General features: G+C 42.1%; 2 protein-coding genes across 3 annotated transcripts in view; both read left to right on the top strand.

Annotated features, from left to right (window-relative positions):
• The window catches only part of LMNTD1 (lamin tail domain containing 1), a 276783-nt gene that overhangs the window by 164526 nt on the left and 88183 nt on the right, over positions 1 to 24074 (top strand). The window lies entirely within an intron of this gene.
• The window catches only part of KRAS (KRAS proto-oncogene, GTPase), a 208257-nt gene continuing 207902 nt past the window's right edge, over positions 23720 to 24074 (top strand). Inside the window, exon 1 of the mRNA XM_075898656.1 lies at positions 23720 to 23727. The gene's annotated coding sequence lies outside the window, so the exon portion shown is untranslated. The remainder of the gene's footprint in view (positions 23728 to 24074) is intronic.

Raw genomic sequence — 24074 nt, 5'->3', positions numbered from 1 at the left:
TTTGGACATCTCCTAGTTTCTAGATGCCATTTTTTATGAAATATTTGACTAACTAAAATTACTAGAGCCTAAAGCCAAATATGTATGCAACATGTTGCAGGATCGATTTGCATTTTTGTGTTTTTAAAAGTTCTAATGCCTCTCTTGCAAGATGAAAGATGTCCATGAAAACAAAAGATCACTAAATACATATGTGAGTACTTAAATTTAAGCATGTGAGCAATACTGTTGAGTCCATGGTCTGAAAATTGCCCCTGATTTATATTGAATAGCATGAGTGATTTACTGTTCCAGACCTCCCTCCTCCTTCGTCTTAGTCAGTAATTATTCATCTAATGATGATATTATACTGTATTTCTGGAATTGTTAAGTTTATAGTGTGCTTTCTTATGTCAATTCATGGAATCACAGGAGAGCTATCCATAAATGCTAAGTTTTAATAGATCATCTTCATAACTCACCATAGAGAGATAAAAAAACAGCATAACAACTTTCCAAAACTCTCCTCACTTCTCCAATTTCTCTCCCATTTGAGCAGGTCAAATGAGGATCTGATTTTTTGTGTATGGAGAAAGGAACCATAATATGGCAATGTATTGTTGTATTTGAGTTATGCCTTAAAAGATGACAAGCCCTGAATTAAGTTGATTCAGTCAGCATCCAAATCAAAAGTGTAGCTTCCAGTTTGCCCCGTTACTACAAGAAAATCACATCAGTTGCTTTTGCATATCTATAACAGAATTAATTTGTGGGATGTAATGTTGGCAAACATTGTGGGATCTGGGTGAGATCTGTCAAAAACTGTAAACTGTCATTTTCCAGACTCCCAAATATTGCGTATTAATATAGCCTGGAGATTTTTAGGTGCTGACTATTACAAAACAAAACAGCAAAATGTATAATTGAGCATGTTCCACATTTTAAACAATGAACAGTTATTTTAGTTGTCATGAAACATTTGTGCCTTTGTGAATATTTATGTAAGAAAAGTAATGAATTTGCATGTCAAACCAAACTGGCTTGTTAATTATGCATGCTGTTGTATTCATCAGAGGCCAAAGGATTTGGAAAGGTGGTGTGACCAACATGGATGCTATTACCATCTGTAAAATGACATTGAGATTAGCGATGGATAACGGATAAATTGTTGGCAAGATTATGGTAACTTTGAGGGAAGAATTGCTGGTATTTTCTGGTAAATAATATTGTTTGCCGAACTGTGTAGGAAGAATAACTATAGGATAGTGTGCTGGCTTTTAAATATCATAAAACACATTTATAATGGAAACTTATTTGTGCTTGCACTGCACCATTGTTGATGAATGGCTTTGGAGCAGGTGGAATTTTTCAACTATGTAATGAATGGAAAAAGACCTGGAAGCTCTGTAGGATCTATCTTTGGTCCATAGGGCCTACTAAAAATCTCTGAACATCTAGAGCATCTGAAAATTAACAGTTGAGCCCTGGAAACTGAATGAAGTCTTTCTGAGGTACAGTATGCTGTTGTTGGCGATTTATTTACCAACTTCTGGATTCTTTGGCAGCCAGAGATGCAATGAAAAGTTTGAGATACTATACACTACAACAGGACACCGACTGAAACTGGCTGCAAGGGTCTGACTCCAGGCCAAACCAGTGACTTCAGCTCTTAGTGATTTCAACTCTTTAGCCACCACCTAGGCTGGCAGAAGATTCCAACTTCCACTGGACTAGCAAAAAGGCTCCTGATGGAGTCTGCTTTGGGTCTAACCTTAAAACAAGGGGGAAAGTGGCAGGTTGAACCAGTCTTACAGCTCACACCTGGCAGGCATGAAGCAGGCTGGCTCAAGCCCCTTTCCCCCAACTCAGTTCACTCACCTCTGAAAGGGGGAGGCTTGTTCATCTGAGACCTCTTACAATGATGGTGTCTCTCCTGCAAACACTGGTGTCATATTTTACAGTTCCTACATTTAGGGGTAACATGATTTGTGACCCCACAACAGCCCAAATTAGTTACAATACATCACATTCCATTCTAACAACCAATCCTCCATCAGCCCTGGCTGAATTGGATTTACATAACCATACCCCGGATTCCTTCCTCATACCAGCAAGAGCTGTATTTACATGTCAACAGTCTTATCTTGCACGGCTAAACAATTTGAGTGAGCATATCCACCCCCAGGGCTGCTGGCTGATTGCAAGCAGTAGTTCAGCCCCTGCTTATATTCATTATAGCTATTTAAAACTCTTGTAAGAGAATGCTGTTTAACTGAAACAAAAAGTTGTACCAAACCAATAAGATTTCTGCAACCTTTTAGGTTTAGTCTATGAAAATAATTCAAAAGAAATTCTAGTTTAATTTTTTTGTTGAAAATTTTAAATGTATATGTTAAACTGTGAATGAAATAGTTTCAATTTTTTATTGACAAAAATAAAAGTGAATTGTTTTTGGCAAGCTGTGTTATATCTGCTTTCCCAAGACAAATTAATGAATATTGGTGCTAGGTAATAATTTCATAAAATTATGAAATCCTCCCTAGACATAGAAAGACAAGGTGGAAGAGAAAACCTTTTATTGGACCAACTTTTGTTGGTGAGAGAGATTTAGGATTTGAAGTGTCATATTTGAAAATGAGATGTGGGCTCTTAAGTCACTTCTACTCCATAATATTTTACCTAATTATGTTTTGGTTCCCCTAAAAATGAGACTAACAAGTGACTTGCACACTAGCTCAGATCTCTAACTAGATTGAGGAACTCATATAGAAAAACATCAGCTAGCAATATTTTTTCAACCTTTAGGTGGGAAGCAAATTCTTTTTGTAATTGGTCATTATCCCATAGCTAAGGTTGTCACTGTGTTTCTATTATAAATTCAACATTGGCACCCACACTCAAAACCACAAAAAAGTCTTATTAGGTTCAAATGGATAGGTTAGACTTGAGGGCAAGGTGGACTGGCTGCTTTTTCTCTTTTAGACTATATCTAGACAGCAGTGCTATTTTGGGATACCGGAAGTATCCTGAAATAGCTATTCCACATATTTAAATGCACCCATTGTTTTGAAATATATTTTAATTTTTATATTTTGAAATAATGGGTTCGCTATTCCGGCATCCCCGTAACCCTCATTCCACAAGGGCTAAGGGACTTGTCAGAATAGCACTTATTTCAAAATGGGGTGCTGTGTAGACAGTGCCAAATTTCAAAATAAGCTATTTAGAAATTTCCTCGAAATAAGCTATGCAATTTGCATAGCACAAATTGTGTAGCTTATTTCAAGGTAAGGTACAATGTAGACACACCCTTAGATACCAGACCTCTACATCAGAGATTATCTTCTGAGACTGAAATTACTTTACTCAAGATTAAAATCAGTAATGTTTATCAAAAGCTCTTATCGGAGAGCATTTAATCTTCCCTTTATTTTGCTTTCTCGTGGTTGAAATGAACTTTGAAAAAGTTCTTTTAGGATATAGGGTAGGATAAAGTTTCTCTCAGAGTAAGAATAAATGGCCAGTTTTCAGAATGGAGGGAGGTAACTAGTGGTGTAACTAGGATCTGTATAGGGATCAATCCAGTACAACATATTCATAAACAATTTGGAGAAGGGGGTAATCAGTGAGGTGCCAAAATTTGTAGATAATACAAAATTGCTCAAGATGGTAAAGTCCACAGCAGACTGCAAAGACCTTCAAAAGGATCTCACAAAACTGGGCAAGTGGGCAAAAAAATGACAGATGAAATTGTATGTTAACAAAAGCAAAGTAATTCATATTGGAAAGTATAATCCCAACCGTACATATAAAATGATAGAGTCTAAATTAGCTGTTACCACTCAAAGAAAGATCTTGGAATCATAGACTCAGAGAATACTAAGACTGGAAGGGGTCATCGAGAGGTCATCGAGTCTAGTCCCCTGTCCTCATGGTAGGACCCAGTACTGTCTAGACCATCTCTGATAGACATTTATCTAACCTACTCTTAAATATCTCCAGAGATGGAGATTCCACAGTCTCCCTAGGCAATTTATTCCAGTGTTTAACCACCCTGACAGGAACTTTTTCCTAATGTCCAACCTAAACCTCCCTTGCTGCAGTTTAAGCCCATTGCTTCTTGTTCTATCCTCAGAGGCCAAGAAGAACAATTTTTCTCTCTCCTCCTTATGACACCCTTTTAGATACCTGAAAACCGCTATCATGTCCCCCTCAATCTTCTCTTTTCCAAACTAAACAAGCCCAATTCTTTCAGTCTTCCTTCATAAGTCATGTTCTCTAGACCTTTAATCATTGTGAATAGTTCTCTGAAAACATCCATTCAATGTCCAGCAGCAGTTTAAAAAGCAAACAGAATGTTGGGAACCATTAAGAAAGTGATAGACAATAACAGAGAGAATATCTTATTGCCTCTGTATAAATCCATGGTATGCCCACAAATTAAATACTATGTGCTGATGTGGTCACCTCATTTAAAAAAAGATATATTGGAATTGGAAAAGGTTCAGAAAATGGGAGCAAAAATTATTAGGGGCATAAAATGGCTTCAATGTAAGGAGAGATTAATAAGACTGTGACTTTTCAGCACAAAAGAGATGACTAAATGATGATGTGATAGAGATCCATAAAATTAGGACAAAGTAAATAAGGAAATTGTTCCCATAATACAAGAACTAGAGTACACCAAATGAAAATAATAGATAGCCAGTTGAAAACAAACAAAAGGAAGAATTTCTTCATGCAACACAGTCAACCTGTGGAACTCCTTGCCAGAGGATGTTGTGAAGGCCAAGACTTTAACAGGGTTCAAAAATGAACTAGATAAGTTATTGGAGAATAGGTCCATCAATGGCTATTAAACAGGATGGGCAGGAATGGTGTCCCTCACCTCTGTTTGTCAGAAGCTGGGAATGCGTGACAGAGGGTAGATCATATGATTTACCTTTTCCATTCATTGCCTCTGTGACATCTAGCATTGACCACTGTCAGAAGACAGGATACTGGGCTAGATGGATCTTTGGTCTGATCAAGTATGGCCATTCTTATGTATGTAATATTCTGTTTGCTTTCTCAACAGCCACTGCACATTGACTGGGTGTTTTCTCAACAATAACTCCAAAACTTATTTCCTGAGTGGTAATAGCTAATTTATATTGCAATATTTTTTATGTACAGTTGATATTGTTTTTCAATGTGCATTACTTTATATTTATCAACACTGCATTTCCTCTGCCATTTTGTTGTCCAGTCATCCAGTTTTGCAAGGTCCCTTTGTAACTCCCCTTCCCCCCCCCCCCCCCCGGGTTACTGGGGAGCAGGTCACACTCACAGGTGTGCCTGGGCGCCTGATGTTTTAACCCAAAAGACATCCTGAGCACCCCAGTCGTGATGGTGTTTAGTTGGGGAAAACCCTATCCATCCCCTTGCTGCAGTCCCTTGCTTGTAATGAATGTACACACTCATTGGTATGTCTTGAGAGCCTCCAGGAACATACTCATTCCAACATAAATCTGGATCTAATTCCAGAACAGCGACAAATCATATACATCTAATTGTTTATTTTAAAGTATTCTATCTTAACTTAAATAAACAGGGATTAACAGATTTAGCAATGAATAGCATTAACGAAACACATAACAATAATTGAAGTGTATATAGTTAACATTTGTACTACCAGTGACCCCACCCCAGGGTGTGCACACCCCTGGACTCACAGTCCCAGACGCTTGCATTGGCGCGCTGATGTTGCAGCTGTAGTGGAGATTCGGTCCAGGCTAGACAGCAGCTCTGTCCTAGGCAGCACTTTTTCAACAAGGCCCAAAAACTTACTGCCTGGTGCTGTGCCTATCAAAAGCAACCTGCTAAATCCCAGTTCCAACAGGCATCTAGTCCCGGTCTGTAGCTGCATCCAACAGCCCCTGGACTAGATCAATCTCCTTGGCAGCAGCCTGGCTCCCCCTTGGGTTCCAAACTCCAAGGCAAAGTCCCAGACTCCTAGGCCTCTTTTCTTCAAGCACATGGAGAGAGGCAGCCCTCTCCCACACAAGAGTCCTTCCTTCCTGTTTTTCCCAAGGGCTCATGGGAATTGTAGTCTGGATTGTAGCACACAGGGTCTTTTCAGAATAAAAACAGAGGCCCTTTCAGTAAGGGGACTACATTCTCATAGGGTGTGTCTAGACTACAAGGCTCTGTCGACAGAGCCATGTAAATTAGTTTATTCAGTATAGTCAAAGATGCGGGGATTTAAATAATCCCTGCTTCATTAAAATAAACATGGCCACCATGCTGTGCCAACGATCAGTTGATCCCACACAGCGCGGCAGTCTAGACACGGATCTGTTGGCTGGGGAAGCCTTTGCCGACTGATCTCTTAAGCCTCGTGAAAGTAATGTAGTCTAGACACACCCATAGTCAGCTTTGGGCTTAACTATACTGAGTAATTCTATATCACTTGCAAACTTTTCATCTCACTGTTTACCCCTTTTCTCAGATCATTTATGAATATGTTGAATGGCACTGGTACTAGTATAGACCCCTGGGGGACTGTGGCGGGGCAGCCCCGCCCCTCCCGGAAACCGCCGCGGTGCCACGCCAGCGGGGGAAAGAGACCCCCCCGAACGCGGCGAGTACAGCCGCCCGCGCCCCGCGAGCCAGGACATGGACGCACCGGCCGGGTGACGAGCCGGGACAGGCGGACCCCGGAGGCACGGGGCAGAGGGAGGAGGCCGGGAGGATGACGTCACCGGCGCGCCGGCTGGAAGAGCCGCGGGAAGACGACGGGGGCGGTGACGTCATCTGCCTGCGGCCGGCGGGCAGTTCGAAAGGGAGCCCTGTGTTGGCAAGCAGGGGGGATAAGCGGGAGACGGGGGCACCGCAGCAGAGGGTTGGCGGGCCCAGGTACTGGAGGCCCTGGGTGGGGCCGCGGCGCGAAAGCCTCGGGAGCGGAGCCACCTAGGGCTGGGGAAGAAGCGACCCAGGGCGGGGACGTGAACCCCGAGAGCGGGGGAGTTTAGGGTTCTCGACTCCCCCACCCCCCGTTAGGTGAGGATCTTTATCCTGACCTTAGGGCCCTGGGTCGGGGTTCGGAGCGAGGGTGGGCCCGGACCCCCTTCCCCAGATGGCCGAGCTCGATTGGATCCAAGTATTTGTAGCCGATAGGTGTTGAAGCAACCGGGGGGGGAGGGCGGATGCAAGCCCCCCCGGTCACAGGGACTTCCCTCTATATTGAAAACTGACCTTATTAAAATTGCCTAGGTAATCCTGATGTTTGTAAATGGGTGTATACTACTCATGGGCACCGTTGGTACACCCTTTGCAAGCATTGGCACAGGGGATAACCAACCACAATAGTTTAAGAAGTAGGTAATATCCACCAAGAGATATCAGAATCTTCATTTTTATATACTGAGCAACACTTAAGCCTCAAATTAGGAGCTTTGGGGTTTTCTAGGAGGCTTATTACTATACTTAAGCATCTTACCCATTAATAGGAGTTTAATGGTAAGTGTTTGTTTCTCTCTCTCTTTGGGTACGTCTACACTACAACGTTAATTCAAACTAACTTAGTTCGAATTATTTAATTCGAACTAAGCTAATTTGAACTAACAGATCTAGACTAAAAAACTAGTTCGAATTAGCGTTTTGCTAATTTGAACTAGCATGTCCACATTAAGTGGACCCTGAACCAGGCTTAAGGATGGCCAGAAGCAGTGCTGGCAGGGCATCAGAGGAGGACTTAGAGCGTGGAGATGCTGTCTCAGGCTAGCCGAGGGCTGTGCTTAAAGGGTCCCGACCCCCACCCCGGACAGACATTTCTCAGGGTTGCCCCGTTTGCAAAGCAGTCCTGGCTTGGAGTGCCCGGAGTACCCACACTGGGCACATCACAGCACTCGGCCATCAGCCCGGCTACACTTGCCGCAGGCTGCCATCTGGGGAGAGGGGGCAATTGGGGGACTGCAGGAGAGCTTCCACCCCAAAAGCCCGCAGAGCCAGCCCAGTCCTCCCCATCGGGGGCGCGTACCCCATTCCTCCCTCACCTCCTTCCACTTACCCTTCCCTAGCCCCTTTTCTTGATGTACAAAATAAAGGACAATTGTGTTCAAAAATGGAATCTGTCTTTATTGAACAAAACTGGGGGAGACTGGGAAAAGGAGGTGGGAGAGGGGAAGAGAGAGGCTGGGAGACGGGAGGGCAACTAAAATGATCAGGGATTGGGAACAGGTCCCATATGAAGAGAGGCTAAAGAGACTGGGACTTTTCAGCTTAGAAAAGAGGAGACGGAGGGGGGACAGGATAGAGGTCTCTAAAAGCAAGAGTTGGGTGGAGAGGGTGCATACAGAAAAGTTCTTCATTAGATCCCATAAAGAAGGACTAGAAGACACCAAAGGAAAGGAATGGGTAGCAGGCTTCAAACTAGTAACAGAAAGTTGTTCTTCACAAAGCAAAGAGTCAGCCTGTGGAACTCTTTGCTGCAGGAGGCTGTGAAGGCTAGAACTAGAACAGAGTTTAAAGGGAAGTGAGATCAAGTCATGGAGGTTGGGTCCATGGAGTGGTATTAGCCAGGGGGTAGGAGTGGTGTCCCTGCCCAAGGTTTGTGGAAGGCTGGAAAGGGATGGCACGAGACAAATGGCTTGGTCACTGTCTTCGCTCCATCCCCTCCAGGGTCCCTAGGGTTGGCCGCTGTTGGCAGACAGGCTACTGGGCTAGATAGACCTTTGGTCTGACCCAGGACGGCCATTGTAAGCTCAGGGCTCAGGGTCGGGGATCTCAGTGGACCACCTTGATTTTCATGCACTCCTGCTCCTGGGTGGCCAGGCTGGCAGCTCTCCTGCCCTAGCTGGCCACCTTCCTGTGCCTAGTGCGGAGATCGTGGACGAGGTCCACGATGTCTGCACTAGCCCAGGCGGGTGCCCGCCTCTTGCGGTCCCGGGCAAGCTCCCGGGAGCCGCCAGCCTGGTCCCGGGAAGAGGGGGAGGGCTGGGGGGCATCGGGTGGGTGGCTCGATCCGTGCCAGGTGCAGGGTCTGTTGGCTGGGTGCTGGCAGGCTTCCACCTGGCACGGGCACCGTAGCCAGCCCGTGCCCCTTTAAGGGGTCTGGGGCCGGGAGGGGGGCAATAGAGTTTCCCTGGTGTTGGCCAGAGTGGCCACCAGGGAAATCTGGGGAGGGCTAGCCTCCCACTAGTTCGAATTAAGGGGCTACACACCCCTTAATTCGAACTAGCTAGTTCGAACTAGGCTTAATCCTCGTAAAATGAGGATTACCTACTTCGAACTAAGTGCTCCGCTAGTTCGAATTAAGTTCGAACTAGCGGAGCGCTAGTGTAGCGCCTATGAAAGTTAGTTCGAACTAACGTCCGTTAGTTCGAACTAACTCTGTAGTGTAGACATACCCTTTCTCTTTTAAACCATGCCATTAAATTTGGCAGCAAGTCCTGATGGCCTGGATCCGATATCTCTTTTTTCCCCCTCTTGGTATAATTCCATTGACTTAAATAGAATTTGCTCCAGATTTACACTGATATAAAAGCAGATCAGAATTAAGCCCTATGTACCTGAGTCCCCAAGCTGCAATAAAGAAAGTTCCTTTTTTCCTCCATCACAGATGGGTTAAGGCGATGTTTGTATTATTCAAATTAGATTTGGGGGTAAGGTTTGAAATTCAGGTTCATTGCTGAACCAAAACCCGGGTCTAAGTTCAGATTTGACATTGCCAAAATCTTTTGTTATATTCATGAGATTTCAAGGAAGATTGTAAGTCCTGTAATATTAGCTGTTTTTATGACCTTTCCATTCTCTTGTCTCCTTTATAAAGGACCAGGAAAAGAGGCTTCATCTAGTTTTGAATCTGATCTGGAAGCACAAACACAGGGGAAGGTTCATATTTGAAGTCTTCATTTAGAGCACTTCTCCCTGATACTGGGAGGATGGAAATGGGGTCATATTTGAAGTTCTGATTCAGATACACCTCTATTAACAGCAGGTTATTGTCACATCCAAAACAGCTGTGGCTGTTATCTGATGCTATAGTGTTGAAATCAAGATTGACTGCATTTCCCTCATTCCAGTTATCTGCTGTCGGTCTTGAATATGGCAAACAATCAGCTCAGATGTTTGCCCTGGCATTAGCTGCCTTGGTATGGAATAGTGCAAATAAAGTTATATTGTATGAACTGGCCTATAGTGACAATAGACTTACATTATCTACAGAACTCTATTTGTATTTATAAATGACTTTCCTGGGTTACAACTGAAGCTCAGCCGCAGTATTTGTAATTGATTCTGTGGGCCAAATTCTGGCCGTACACCAAATGCCTGCACAGGATGTTGTGACCACTGCTTTCCCCAGGAATAATGTGCTTTCTCCTATTTTTTTCTTGTGTTTGCCTCTGATAATAGCATATGTATTTGCCAGTTTTTAAGCTAGCTGCAGCCCTTTCCCCTTGAACCTTGTATTCATGTTGCATGATATATGGCATCATACTGGATCTTAGTTAATATTGATATGCATCATACTGGATAGCTCTGTGTCTGCACTGTGCATTGGCCCTCCTTGTGCTCCTGCATTGTCATGAGCAAGAACATAGCTCTCTGAAGAGTAGTATCAGGTAATGCTTGCCCTGCAGTGATCAACATGCCAATATATTTCATTTTCAGTGCCAGAGGAAAAAATGAAAAAATTGTGGGGAAGCTGTTACATTGAAATTTGAGTATAAATCGGACTGAACAAAAACTCTGGATCCAAGCACCTTTGACGTTTAGACAAGTTTGAATTTTCTGGAATCTGTTCATTTCTGGATATAGTTTGGAGTAAGTGTAACCCACACACCTACAGGGTGTGGTTCGCTGTCCCATCTCTTGGCACTTAGGGCTGTAGAGGAAACTTATTTTTTCTCTCCCTTTAAGTGGCCTAACTGAGTGACAGCTGGCTTTTAGCTCAAGCAGTAGAGGCTCATTCACTAAGCTCCAGAGGTCTGCGGTCTGGTTCTGCTTGTCGGTGTTACATAAACACAGCTTTTATTCAACATTTCACTGTGCTAGAACCCTTTCTACCTGTTGATGTCCCTGCAGTTTCTTCCTAGGCATAGGAAGTGGTGGTGAAACATAATGTATAGAAACCACAGAAGCCAGCGTTGTTTCCACAGTGTTTCTAACAAAGCTGTGTCCCGTCTGTGTCAGCCAGGGAAATTTTTCCCTGCTTTTACAGGGAAATTTTTCAAGAATACTGGTTAAAAATTGTTTCCTATTCCAGGGATCAGACTGTGCCATATACACAATAATTGTTTCAGTCCCCTTAGCCTTAACCTAGACTGCTTTGTTCTCTCAAAGGTCCATTGTCTGTGAACACAACAGAAGTCATAGAAGCAACTAGAAGACAAATTACCCAATGGTGGGTGTGGGAAAGCAAAGAAAGATGATGTTCATCTTAGTCCCCACTTATCCCCATTTAACTTCAAAAGGCAAAAGGCTGAGTCCATGAAGGGAAAATGTGAGCGTTGACATTATTATTTATTAATCTTTTGTATTACGTTAGTGCCTAGAGGCCCTTTCCCTGTGTGGGATGTGTTGGCAGCCTTTATTGTGTCATATTCAGCAAGAGTGCTGGGGTGACAGGGACCCTACTGTACTTTCTGCACCATTTCCCTCTTGCTTCTAACAGCATCCGCTGTCTGGTTTTGTATGGAGTGCATAGGCTGATTTAATTGGTAGTGGAACATATCTGATACAATGAACTGAACAACTCATCTGTTTGCTGGAATGTTCCTAATAGAAAGGGGCTAAAAGAGCTCAGAGCAGTAAAAATAAATCTCACACAGAGGTTTTGTGATCTAACATTTGGACAGCATCCTGTTATGATGTTTGGACTATGGGTTTTTCCATCTCTTTTTCCTCTCTGTTTATTATTTTTGTAATGCTTTTCCTCAATACTTTTAATAGCTCATCTTCTTCTGTTCCTGTCATCATGACATATGGGTTGGGTTTTCAAGTGGTTTGCGTTCCTTTTATGGCATCAATTATTGTCTTGGATTTAATATCATAGTTAGCACTTCATCCAAAGACCAGAAAGTGCCTTACAGCCGTGGATTAAGCAAACCTCACTATATCCCTGCAAAGCAATGTCAATTGTGATCTTAGAAGTCACCACAGAGCTCCTGCCTCCACGCTCAAATCTCAGGGTCTGATTCTCTCTCTTTCCCCCAGGTTTTCTGATTCTCAATCCCCCAGTTCAATCACTAGATTGTCCTCCAACCAGGAAAGTATTCTTACCACACTGTGAAGTAGTTTACAGGCTGAAAAGTAAGTTGGTTAAAATAAATCTTTAAAGCAAATAGACATGATTTTTGTGAGACTAAGACTGTTTTATATTGCTTTGGTACAAATTACATGTACACACACTTTAAGATCATTTTACACTGCTAGAGCAGTATAAAAGAGCCTTATGATATATCAATACTGCAGGTGAGAGGGTGCTTCCCAAGGCAGGGAGACAGGTATGTTTGCTCTCCTCAAGCTAGGCATGCTAAAAATAGTTGTCTGGCCACAATAACTCAGGGTAGCCTCCAAATTACAATCCTGCTGGACCCCCTCTTTGAATTGCTGTGCATGCTGCTATTTTTAGGAGGCTATTTCAAGGAGAGCTAATATGTGTCTTTCTGAGTATGCTGGAAACCATGCTCCCAGATGCTGTGTAGACATACCCCTAGTGCTGGGGAGGGGGAGGGGAGCAGAACTTAAGGCCCAGGGGCCGGATGTGGCCCCTGGCTTGTCTGGATCTGACCCCCAAGGTGCAGAGCTCCTCTCCAGCATTGGGGAGCCTGTGCAGGCACTCCAGCCCCTCTGCCACCTCATGGCAGCTTGGTCCCCACAAGGCTCTGGTGTGTGAGGGGGATGTGTGGTGTGTCTTTCTCCTTCTTAGTCGGGGGCCAAGTCAGTGAGGTGTGAGGTTTTATTTTTTTGTTTTTGGTTTTTGTGTGTGTCTCACCTGTATGCAACTCCTGACCGAAAAAAGGTTCTCTCCCCCCCCCCCCCCCCTTAGGACAGTCATTTTGTTTTGTGCTTGTACAGTGGGGTCCCAATCTCCTGCTAATAAAATAATATTAATTAATAGCAATGTTTTGGATGGCAGGTCAGTGAGGTTAAACACTCCCACAGGGTGCTGGAAAGTCACATACAACAGCAGAGTATGGCAGAGAAACACAAATTAAAAATGACTATTGCCAGAGGGGAATGAAATGAAACAAATGAAATACAGAAAAGTAAATGGGATTTCAAAAGTATAGCCCGTGTTAATGAACGATGGTGTCAGCGATCTGGTAAACAGATTAAAAAAGAAAGAGTATCTGCATCTTTACAGTATCACTTTAGTTAAACCCCATTTTGCTTTTCTTTGGTTTTTGAGGTAAAAATAAATAGATGTTACAAAAATCATTTACAGCAAACATTTGTTCAAAAAAATCAGACCAATTTAACTATGTTAGTAGCTATTGACTGAAATATTGGTGAATTGCAAAGGTGCCTCTTGGGCAATTTTGGCATTATAGAAACCCAGGGAAGTGCAAGCAGAGCATAAGTAAAAAACTGCAACCAGAGGAATAATGACTCACCAACAAGAGGCATTCTGCCTTTCTGGCCTACGGGCTTACCTAGAATGATATTTCTTACAATTATTTCCCTAGCTAATATTAATTTTCTCATCAGTTCTGCATCAGAGAGTTCATGAAATGAGCTCAATGAGTTGGTTGGGATGCTGATTTCTGTAGTACAACCTATTTTGAGATCCATGAGTGGACTTGTGGCCCCTTAGAGATTCATATATGGTATCGTGATAGAAATGTAGCCGTGTTAGTCTGGGGTAGCTGAAGCAAAATGCAGGACAACGTAGCACTTTAAAGACTAACAAGATGGTTTATTAGATGATGAGCGTTCGTGGGCCAGACCCACTTCCTCAGATCAAATAGTGGAAGAAAATAGTCACAACCATATATACCAAAGGATACAATTAAAAAAAAGTGAACACATATGAAAAGGACAAATCACATTTCAGAACAGGAGGGGGATGCGGGGGGGGGGGGGGCGGGAAGGAAGGAAGGTAAGTGTCTGTGAATTGATGATATTAGAGGTGGGGAGAGTGGGATGTCTGTGAGCTAATGGTATTAGAGGTGATAATTGGGGAAGCTATCTTGGTAATGGGTAAGATAGTTTGAGTGTTTGTTCATTCCTTCCCAGAGAGTGTAGAATTTTAACATGAATGACAGTTCAGAGGATTCCCTTTCAAGTGCAGATGTAAAAGGTCTTTGTAGATTTGGAGATTTGGGTAAGACCCACTTCATCATTGGACAACTCATCTGATGAAGTGGGTCTTACCCACAAAAGCTCATTATACAATATATCTATTTGTTAATCTCCAAGGCACCACAGGGCTACTCATTGTTTTTAAAGTTACAGATGAACATGGCTACCCCCATGAGACCATTCTGAGATGTAACATGACCATTGTATACTTTTAGTCAGGAGATTCCATTTGTCCCAACATAGCTCAGTACATGTAGATGCAAGAAGGGACATATTTGCTTTACAAACCTAGGAATGACTTTAGAATCTACTGTTCTATTAATTTTTTTGGCAGGAGAACAGAATGAGGCAGATTTGCATACTGCTACTGACATTTCTTGTCTTTGCTGTGATTCATTAGCCCAGCCTAAAAGAGTCATTCAGCGGTTCAGAAAAACCTTGTCAGGATTTTGTTGTAAAAGAAGCAGAAAGAGAGAAGGAACTAGAGGAGTCTTTTATATTCTACTATAACTTTTTTTCTCATTTTTCTATAGAAAGTAATGTTTCAATGTCCCTTTAAGGACTGAGCATATTGTTTTTATTTTCATTGTTCTTTGGTCTGCTCACAGCTGTCCTGTTTTAAAAAGTATGGATGTGTACATATTGCAGTCCCTCTGCTAAAATCTTCCTTTGGGAACTAGGAACTTTTTTGCTGCCATCATAGACTGCAGCTGCTGATCCATTTAGCATGCCAATGTGTGTTCAGTTTTCAGTCATATAGTGAGCCTTCTCAGCTTGTATAAATGGTGGTAGCTAAATTGACATCTGTCTCAATTGCCTTTTCCATTTGACAGAGTTAACCTTACATTTAGTGACAAAATAAAAGAGATTTTTAAAAGATTACAAAAGTCTACATGAGGCTCTAAGCTCTGGAGTGGCATGTGCTAAAGCTTTTAATACCTTTCTCTTTTACCTAGGGCCAGGGAGAAATTCTGACTATCAAATCTGCTAAAGCAGTAGGTAACATGCCTACTACAAAACACTTTGGCTATGTCTACACTGCAGGCTGCTTGCGCAAGAACTTCTTGCGCAAGAACTTTTGCGCAAGAACACGTTTACACTGCCATGTGCCTTTGTGCAAGAGCATCCATGGCAGCGTGGATGCTCTCTTGCGCAAGAAAATTCTGATAGCCATTTTAGCCATAGGGGTTTCTTGTGCAAGAAACACCTGTTTCCGTTCACACTAGCCTTTTTGCTCAAGAGCTCTTGTGCAAAAAGGCTTATTCCTCATGGGGAGAGGAATAATTCTTGTGCAAAAAGCCCTCTTTTCTGATGATCTACTGTAAACTATCTTGCGCAAGAACAGGCTTATAGTGTAGCTCCTCAATTTTTTGTGCACGAACAGCTGTTCTTGCGCAAGAAGCCTGCAGTGTAGACGTAGCCTTTAGATTTCATGTGATGACTTTTGTGAAGATGTCTGAGAGCGGGAGTTGACTTTTACCTACTTCTGCCTATATGTGTAATATGATACAGTGGCGGATGAATCTTCCAATTATATTACCTGTCAAACTGGCATAGCTCTTCCACTTCTTAGATACTGAATATTATGGCTCACCACCTTGTCCTTGAGAGGGGCTGGAATGATAATTTCTTATCACAATAACTTCATTAAAATTATTTCAGATTTACATTGGTGCAAATCAGCTCAGACTCTAGTCTTTTGTCATTAATTTGTATTTAAAGCACCATAAACCACTGCAAAGCTGTTGGGTCACGATTATGCAGTTTTAATTTATTTTTTATATACATTTGGTTTTTGGACTGATTTGAAGTTTTTTAGAGGTTCAGTGGGAGCAGTTTTATTTTTATTATAAAAAATGAATTTACGAACAAATGCCTATTGAGCCAGATACTTAGCCAGTGTACACTTACAACAGTTCAGGGTGTTTTCCATGGACTGTGCATACACATATACTTACTTTCACGGAGCTTGCATGAACGCAACAGTGCAGATGTGGTAGCACAGATAGCAACAGCAGAGGCCCAGCTTAGTTAAGCCTCACCTCCACTGCCATTACCCATGCCAGTATGGCTTCACTGCTATTTATCCTCATGCGAGCTTGAGGAGAGCTAGTGCAAGTGCATGACTCACTCCACTTTCTCACATCATAAACATAGCCATAGTCTGCCTTTGGCGTGACATCTGTGTAAAGTTCTGAAAAACATCTCTTCTTTGAATTCAGTAGAAATTGGTGTACTATGCTGATCTCATAACCCTTTAATTTATTTAATCATGGCACTTCAAAATTGGAAAATCTGGATGGGAGGAAACCTATCAAACTGCATCTCTATGGATGAGAACAATGCTACAATATCTGCTTTGTTAGCATCCAGAAATGCAAAGCACTAGCAAGGTGGATTGAATACTAATTCTGCAGTTGTAATCTCCTGAAGTAAGTCTGTCACCTGTTCCAGAGCTGAAATGGTGACATTGCACTGTTGAGCACACCAGCTGATAGCTGTGTTCTAAAGCCATACCCGAACAATAGAAAGGAAAACACAGAGTTTGCTGGAACTTTGGACAGGCAGCCAGTTCTCTGTTTCCAGTGGGAATCCCCATTAAAATGTTCTATGCAATCAAAATGTAAACAGTCATCTACTACCCATGGGCACTCTGGACACTGGGCAAGCCCTGTCAGGTATTGGCCTGGTGCAGCTCAGCCAAAAAGGCATATAAGAAGCAGGTAACATCAGCTAAAATAGTTCATGATCCATTTTATATAATTCCTGTTAGATTTTGTATGTGGCCCTTGGTTAGGGTTAGACTTGGTCACATAAATGGTTGGTTTAAAAACGTTTGTTAACACAGCTGTAGTATATCCTGCAGAAGCCAGAAGCTGTATTGCTGATCTACTGGAGTTGTCTCTTGCTTGAGGGAAGCATGTTAGTCAGTATATTATTTTCATTATTGAATATTTAAATAGCACTATGACATTCCAGAGTATTTGACAGAGTTTTAAGTCTGTTTAATTTGCACAGTTACCACCACATGGAACGTATTCTTATAATCCACTAGTGCATTTGCTATTAATATGAGTCTCTGTAGAATGTGCATTATTGCACTTCAGTCTAATAAGCATGACACAAAAATTACGCATTAAATTAACTGTTCCTGTGTGAAATTCAACATTTGGGGTGATGGTCACATTGAGGCTCTGTTAGTGTATATTGTTGCTTTTCAGAAACAAAACTACTCTATAACTTGTCTCAGAATACATAGGCTTGCCTTGACACTAAAATAGTTGCCAGCAGCCTGTTCCATAATGCTGTTCCCTCAGTGAAGTGAGCACAAAAGTGATTGAAAAGTCAATTCATATCTTTACTGATGATATGGGGTGAGGATATGAAATGTCCTGTAGTGATACAAGGATGGGGCGAGGAGTGAGGAGTGGGGTGTGGATGCCCTCGCTCAGGGTTAGGTCATGGTTTGTCTAAATGGGAGTCTCCAGGGCTGGGCTCAGCCCTGTCGTATCACTGCACGTTTCGATGCGGGGAATTAAGTGTCCTTTTGTTCTTGATGCCGTTAGTGTCAAAGCTAGACAAATGTAAACTGGAACACAGTCTTCCTGATCATCTACTCCAAGTGTTCAGCATCATAAACAGTACTCTCTTGACCCTATAACTTCCCAACTCGACAATCTGCTATTGTACAATAATGCCTAAAGCAGAATCATGAGAACCTTAATTACTTTTGGAACTCCCTAAAATTAATGATGAATATGGACCATAAAATGCATCTCTACTAGTATATTAAATATGTATGCACAAATCTCTGTAACTATCCATTCTGCTCAGGCATAGGTGCTCACTGATAAGCAGTCTGATATGTTTGGAATACCTAACGTTTGTGTCCCGGAGGCTTCCAGCTCAATAGCAGTAGTTTGCACTGAGGGCAGTAGGTTCTGGATTTGGCATAATCCTCAGGACTTCTGTACTCCTGGGACAAACAGGAAAAGGCATCTCCCAAACATCACAAATATCTGGCCTGACTGGTGAGAGGCAAATGTGAACTGAAAAATTATTCGGCAGCTACCTAGCTCTGGGTAGGGCACCAAAATTTTCAGCAGTGTCTTAACCAGAGCGTCATAAGGAGACAGAAGAGTGGGGTGTAACAGGGGCTACCCAAACCTCAGAAGAGCACTCTAGAGGATTTATGTTTAGTTAGTCATATGTTCTGTGTACCTTACATATATTTTAGTCATTTCTACACTCAGGATCATCATATGGCAATAAAAGTTAGAATGGCTACTGCAGACCTCAAATTATAATTTTACAAGGATTCTTAGCTTTCTCTCTGGAAGGATCTGTCCTGTGTGTGGTGATTAGTGATTGTGCCAACATAAGGAAGGTTATGGGTGCTTTAGCACATAGAATATATCTATCTGTATTATGGCATCTCCTCTAATGAAAAGAGTGGATTTAAGGGAGGGATGTGAGCTCTTTGAAATATCCACAAACAGCTTAGACATAGAATATGTGACAAATTCATGAGCTGCATGAGAAATGTTGAGTCCTGCCCACATGAAATTGTTTTTTATTAAGACACAGTCAAACAAGAAACAACTTGAAAATGATGCAAATTGGCCGTTACTAGATTCAAATGTCATATTTTATAAGTCTCCATTTTTATAAAAATTGATGGGTTGCTGGGAAGATGCATGATTTTTTTGAACCAAGTTAATTCAGTCCATGTACCTGCATATGTTAGGTTTAATCTAGTTTTGTTATCTGGATGAATAGCTGGCAGAATACATATCCATAAATTCAGATGATTTATGAATCCTGATTGTTTTTGTAAACATAAGTGCCATAGAAAATATCCATTGGCAAAGAAATAACCTTGATAATTGAATTGCATTGGCTAGTGTATGTGTCTGTCTCTTCCTCATGGGATGGTTGCTATATGTATCATTAGCAGATGTGTAGTCTCTGCCACTGCGTAGTTTACACGTTTTTTCTTGTGTTTTTCATGTGTTTCAGAAGTATATTTAAAGACATTTTAATGTTTCGTATGTTGTTTAAAATGAACCATGAACAATTTCCTCTGGCTAATAGTGCTTGTGTTCAGTACCTTAGAAAATAGTCACTCTTAAAGTTGCAGCAATTTCTTTCGACAACAATATATGTCTCAGTAAAGTTTTTCAAGGCCATTGTTTAAATAGAAAAATTACCCGTCATTTCCTCTCCCCAGTCTGTGTGACTTTCTCAGGACTCACAGCCAGTGAATGAGAACATGAACAAGATCCAATTGTCTGCTCATAAGCAGTGGCTGTAGCAAAGTGCTGACAAGATTTGGATCTTGAAAAAGGACAGATTATGCTGTTACATGGATTTGATCTGGCATAGTTGTCATCAAGCAAAGATCCCCTTAGTGATATCAGACTGGCCAAAAAAGAAAGCAAAGTGGCTTGTTCTGCTGCGTGCACAGAGCTTGGGCTGTGGAATGAAGAGTTTATGCATCCCAGCTGGATTTGTAGGTTAATGTTATAAACATCCTTTTTGAGATAGAACATAGTAAGAATGCACTCGTTGGTTCATGCTCGAGAAGGAATAGAATAGATCAGGCTTTCTCAAAGTGTGCTCCGTGGAGCCCTGGGGCTCTGTGCAATGGGTCCCGGGGACACCACGAGAAAATATTAATGACAATTATTTGGAGCAATGGGTTTTTTTTCAATTAAAAATGGAGACAACATTTTTTATAAATAACCTATTGAGAATTATTGTGGCTGTATTCAATAAATAAGCTTGACATGCAACATGAAATGGGGGTAGGGGTTGTATAAAATGAAGAGTAGTTTGGCAAAACACTCAGGCTATCGCTGACAAACATAGAAGTGCGCTGCGGTAGCATATAGCAAGTTGCACGAGAGCTAGAGGCCTGATGACCTATATCAGAGGCTTCAAGCACCTGATACTACCGTCTGGCCTACCTCTTCACAAATCAAAGATTTAAGACGATATTTATTTCCCCCTTTTTTTGGACTGAAGTTCGCTGAAATACAGTGCACTTCACACTGCATTGTCGTTCATTTGACAATACATCACTGCCTACCCTTAGTATCAAAACACATTCTCCATGGATAAGTGGGTCCAAAAAGAAACTTTGGCTTCTAACAACTGGACTTTGGCTGGAACAAACAAAGCAAAATATTGGGAAAGGAAAAGGACAATCAATGCCTTTTGTGACTGAAAAATCAGAAAGTGAGCTGTTGAAGAGGAAACCACTTTCATCCACTGGATTAGCAGCAAGCAAAAAGAAACACAAGTATGATGAGTGTTATTAGTCTTTTAGTTTACTTGCATTGGAAATAAAGATGCTCCCGATGCATGGTGTGTGGTGTGTAACAATGTCCGTTCTCTGACACTTGCTAAATTATGAAGGCACTTTCAAATAATAAACTCTCAGTGATACAAATCACTAAATTGGGTAATGAAAACACACAGAAGCATGCTACAAAGTGAACTACCTTATTGCACACGCTGGAGAAGCACATACAATTGCAGAAGAACTCATCCAGCCTTGTGTAAGATATATTGTAACATGTATGCCTGATGAGCAATTGAGTTAAAAAAGTGGCACCATTGTCAAACAGTACTGTTGCATGTTGCATTCAAGATCTTGTTGCTGACAATAAGAAAGACCTAGTAAAGGCTCCACCAAATTTTCAGGACTCCATAGGGGATCCATGACCAAAAATGTTTGGGAAACCCCGGAGTAGAGGAACTTCACTTAATATAACAGCAAAAGAGTTGAAGACCTGAAGCAGAAAGATCCACTATAGGAAATCAGGGTTTGTCTAATGAATACTTAATTCATATCCAACTGGGATGTGACTCTACTCCACCATGCTGTGTCCATGTGGATTCTACTGCTGTGCACAAACACTTCCCTACTTTGCATTCATATATTTTGGTTTCAATGTAGGTTAGATAAAAGTTCTGTAGGGTACTTTTAGTATTCTGCAAGAGAATGTACATAGCTACATTAGTGTACAATGGGCTAGTGTGTGGAAGATTTACATCCAGCTTATGTGCTAGATAGGGCTTCAGTCACCTGAGATATGATGGTCTATACCACTGCACTTGAGAATCAAATTGTCAATCTTTGAAAATCTCCAGCTGATTCAAAAAACAATTTGCTCAGCCTCACAGGTGGCATGCTCATCATTAGTCCATGATTCCCAGAGCTGCATTTACTTTTCACTGAATACAGAGTCAAAATTTGAGGTTTCTGTCCTGTCCTTTTCTTCAACCTCATCTACCATAATGAGTGGCAATGCTAGGTGGACATTGTGTTTAAACACAGAGAACAAGTTAGTGTGTTACTTTTAGAATAAGGTACTCATGCTATGGGGATGAGTCTCAGCAGACAGAGAGATACTAATTCAGTGCTACTCAACTTTGGAAGCTCTGGGGGCCACAATGATCCTCTCAGCACATGTTGAGGGCCGCAACTTAAGTGTGGTTGCATGTACATGCAAATATATATGCAAATATATGCAAATAGCTTCATTCACACTGACGGGCATCAATACAAAGCACTTCCCATAATGCTCCAACTCTCCTGGCACCTTCTCTCTGGGGGCTAGAAATGCTGATATCCTGTACCTGTCTGTCCTAGCCAGCCCATCCGCTTGTGTCTTTCAGTGCTCATCCCGCCTGGGAGATGCCTCCCCGTTGTGGAGCATGTTCCCAGTGGAGGCCATGTTCAAAGGATCCCACCCCTGGGGCTCATGTTGAGCCCTGCGAAAACCCAAACCATCCTGTGGGCTGCAAACAAATGGGCCACGGGCTGCATGCGGCCCGGGGCCGTGTGTTTAGTAGCCCAGTACTAATAGATGATAAAGAAAACATGTTACTGTGACACTGACCGACCAGCCACCTGTGTGTGACCCAGAACAACTTAACATGATGTACTACAATTGTATCAAAACAATTCACCTGTCTGTGAATTTCAGAGATGTACTAGGCTAGCAATCATTAACCCGTTAATTTAATAGAAATCAAGGGAAGATATTAACCTATATCTTGTTAGAAGTTTAACAAAGTAATCAAAGTAGCTGTAGATGCTAATTCTCTTTCATATCTTAATTGCCTTATGTTACATGTGTGGATGGTTTAGTTAACCTTAAGATCAAAGATGTGAGATACTGCAGGAAACTAATAATTTAACTACATTGTTTTCAGCTTAACTATCTCTGTTGCCTTACAGTGTAATGACATTATCTGTGTATGCATAGGAAATAGAAAATTAACTTCAAAGCCTATGTCTGACAACTATTTGCAATGCCTATTCTCCCTCAGAGGAAAGTCCTGCTGTGACAATTTCTATGAGGAGGCTTGTCAGCCTGCTAGAGAGCTATAAAAGAGAAGCCTCAGGCCTGATCCTGTCTCTCAGGTCTGCTTTTATAGAGCGGGTCTAAACCACAGGACTGAGCTTTCCAGGTAATTTATCGGAATTACCCTGGAATTCTTATGGAAAACCCCCGACTCTTCACCTGAACTGCCAGTTACATTGTAACCCTTTGAATTGATTTCAGAGAGCCTTTTACAAATCAGCAGCCTCATTGTCTCTGCTATGAAACTAGATAAGGACTTTACACTTATTCATATGTATATTGATTTTTTAACCATTTGTAACTCTTCTTTTTTCCCTTTATTAATAATTCTTAGATTTATTTATTAAGGATTAGCTAACAGTGTGATTTTAGAGAAGATCTGGGTTTGCTGTTGAACTTGAAGTGTCTGATCCTTTGGGACTGGCAGAACTTTATGTATGGTTAACAGGATTTCCAGTAACCTCTCACTATGTTAGACTTGGTTGTTTAGATGGGAGCCAAGGGCTGGAATGCCTAAAGAACACTGTGTTTGGCTTTGGTGGAGCTAGTTATAGAATAAACCCACTAGTTTTGGGGATTGTGTACCCCATTTCTTATAGTCTGCCCTAAGCGTGGTATTTTCAATGTGGCCCATCCATGCACCCCAGTCACAGTTATGGTTAACAACGCTTTATGGTGGAAAGGTGAACAGGTCTGATGAAGGGCCATGTAAAGTTGGTAAAGTCACCAGGATCACACTCTGTTCTAATTCCACATATACAACCTCCTGGGATAAGCTTGCCACTCTTTCTCCATTTCCACTTATAGCATTAATGAGGGTTACAATGTCTCCTATGCTGAGTCCATCTTTGAAAAACTAACTTTCTTCCTCAGCTTTAAAAATGAAGACAAGTTAATCATTTGTGAGATTGCAGGAAGCAAGGGGCAAACGCTGTTTGTGTGAATACAATGGTTTTCCGGCGGGAACAGCAAAAGGAAAAGTGAGATCTTATGTAGGAGTAAAGGCAGGCCTGGGCAAAATACAGCCCATGGGCCAGATCCCTTCCTCCAAGCCACTGGATCTGACCCGCGGAGGCAGCGGGGAGCCCCAGGCAGGCTCATGAGCTTGCCCCGCATTCCCGTGCGCTGTGCAGAAAAGTGGCTGCAGGGCTCCATTTTTGTTTTGAACCTGGAGGGGAGAAGGGAAGTTTTAGGAGCTGCACTGCCCCCAGCACATTCCCCTTGGCCAGTTTTTGGCAGAAACTGGCTAATGGGAGCTGCTTGTTAGACTAACAGGCAACTAAGAAGAATCACACCCCTCTCTTGGGCTCAGTTATTCATGAAGGTCATGGCCAGGCAGGCAGGCTGGCTGACTGGGAAACATTTTAAGCTCTGCAGGCAGGCAGGCAAGTTTGGCAGCTGACAAGTAAGTCTGTTGGCCACAGCCTG

Source organism: Pelodiscus sinensis, chromosome 1 (assembly GCF_049634645.1).
Source record: "Pelodiscus sinensis isolate JC-2024 chromosome 1, ASM4963464v1, whole genome shotgun sequence".
NCBI classification, from domain to species: domain Eukaryota; kingdom Metazoa; phylum Chordata; order Testudines; family Trionychidae; genus Pelodiscus; species Pelodiscus sinensis.
The sequence above is the reverse complement of the archived record's forward strand: the minus strand, read 5'-3'. Positions and strand labels throughout refer to the sequence as shown.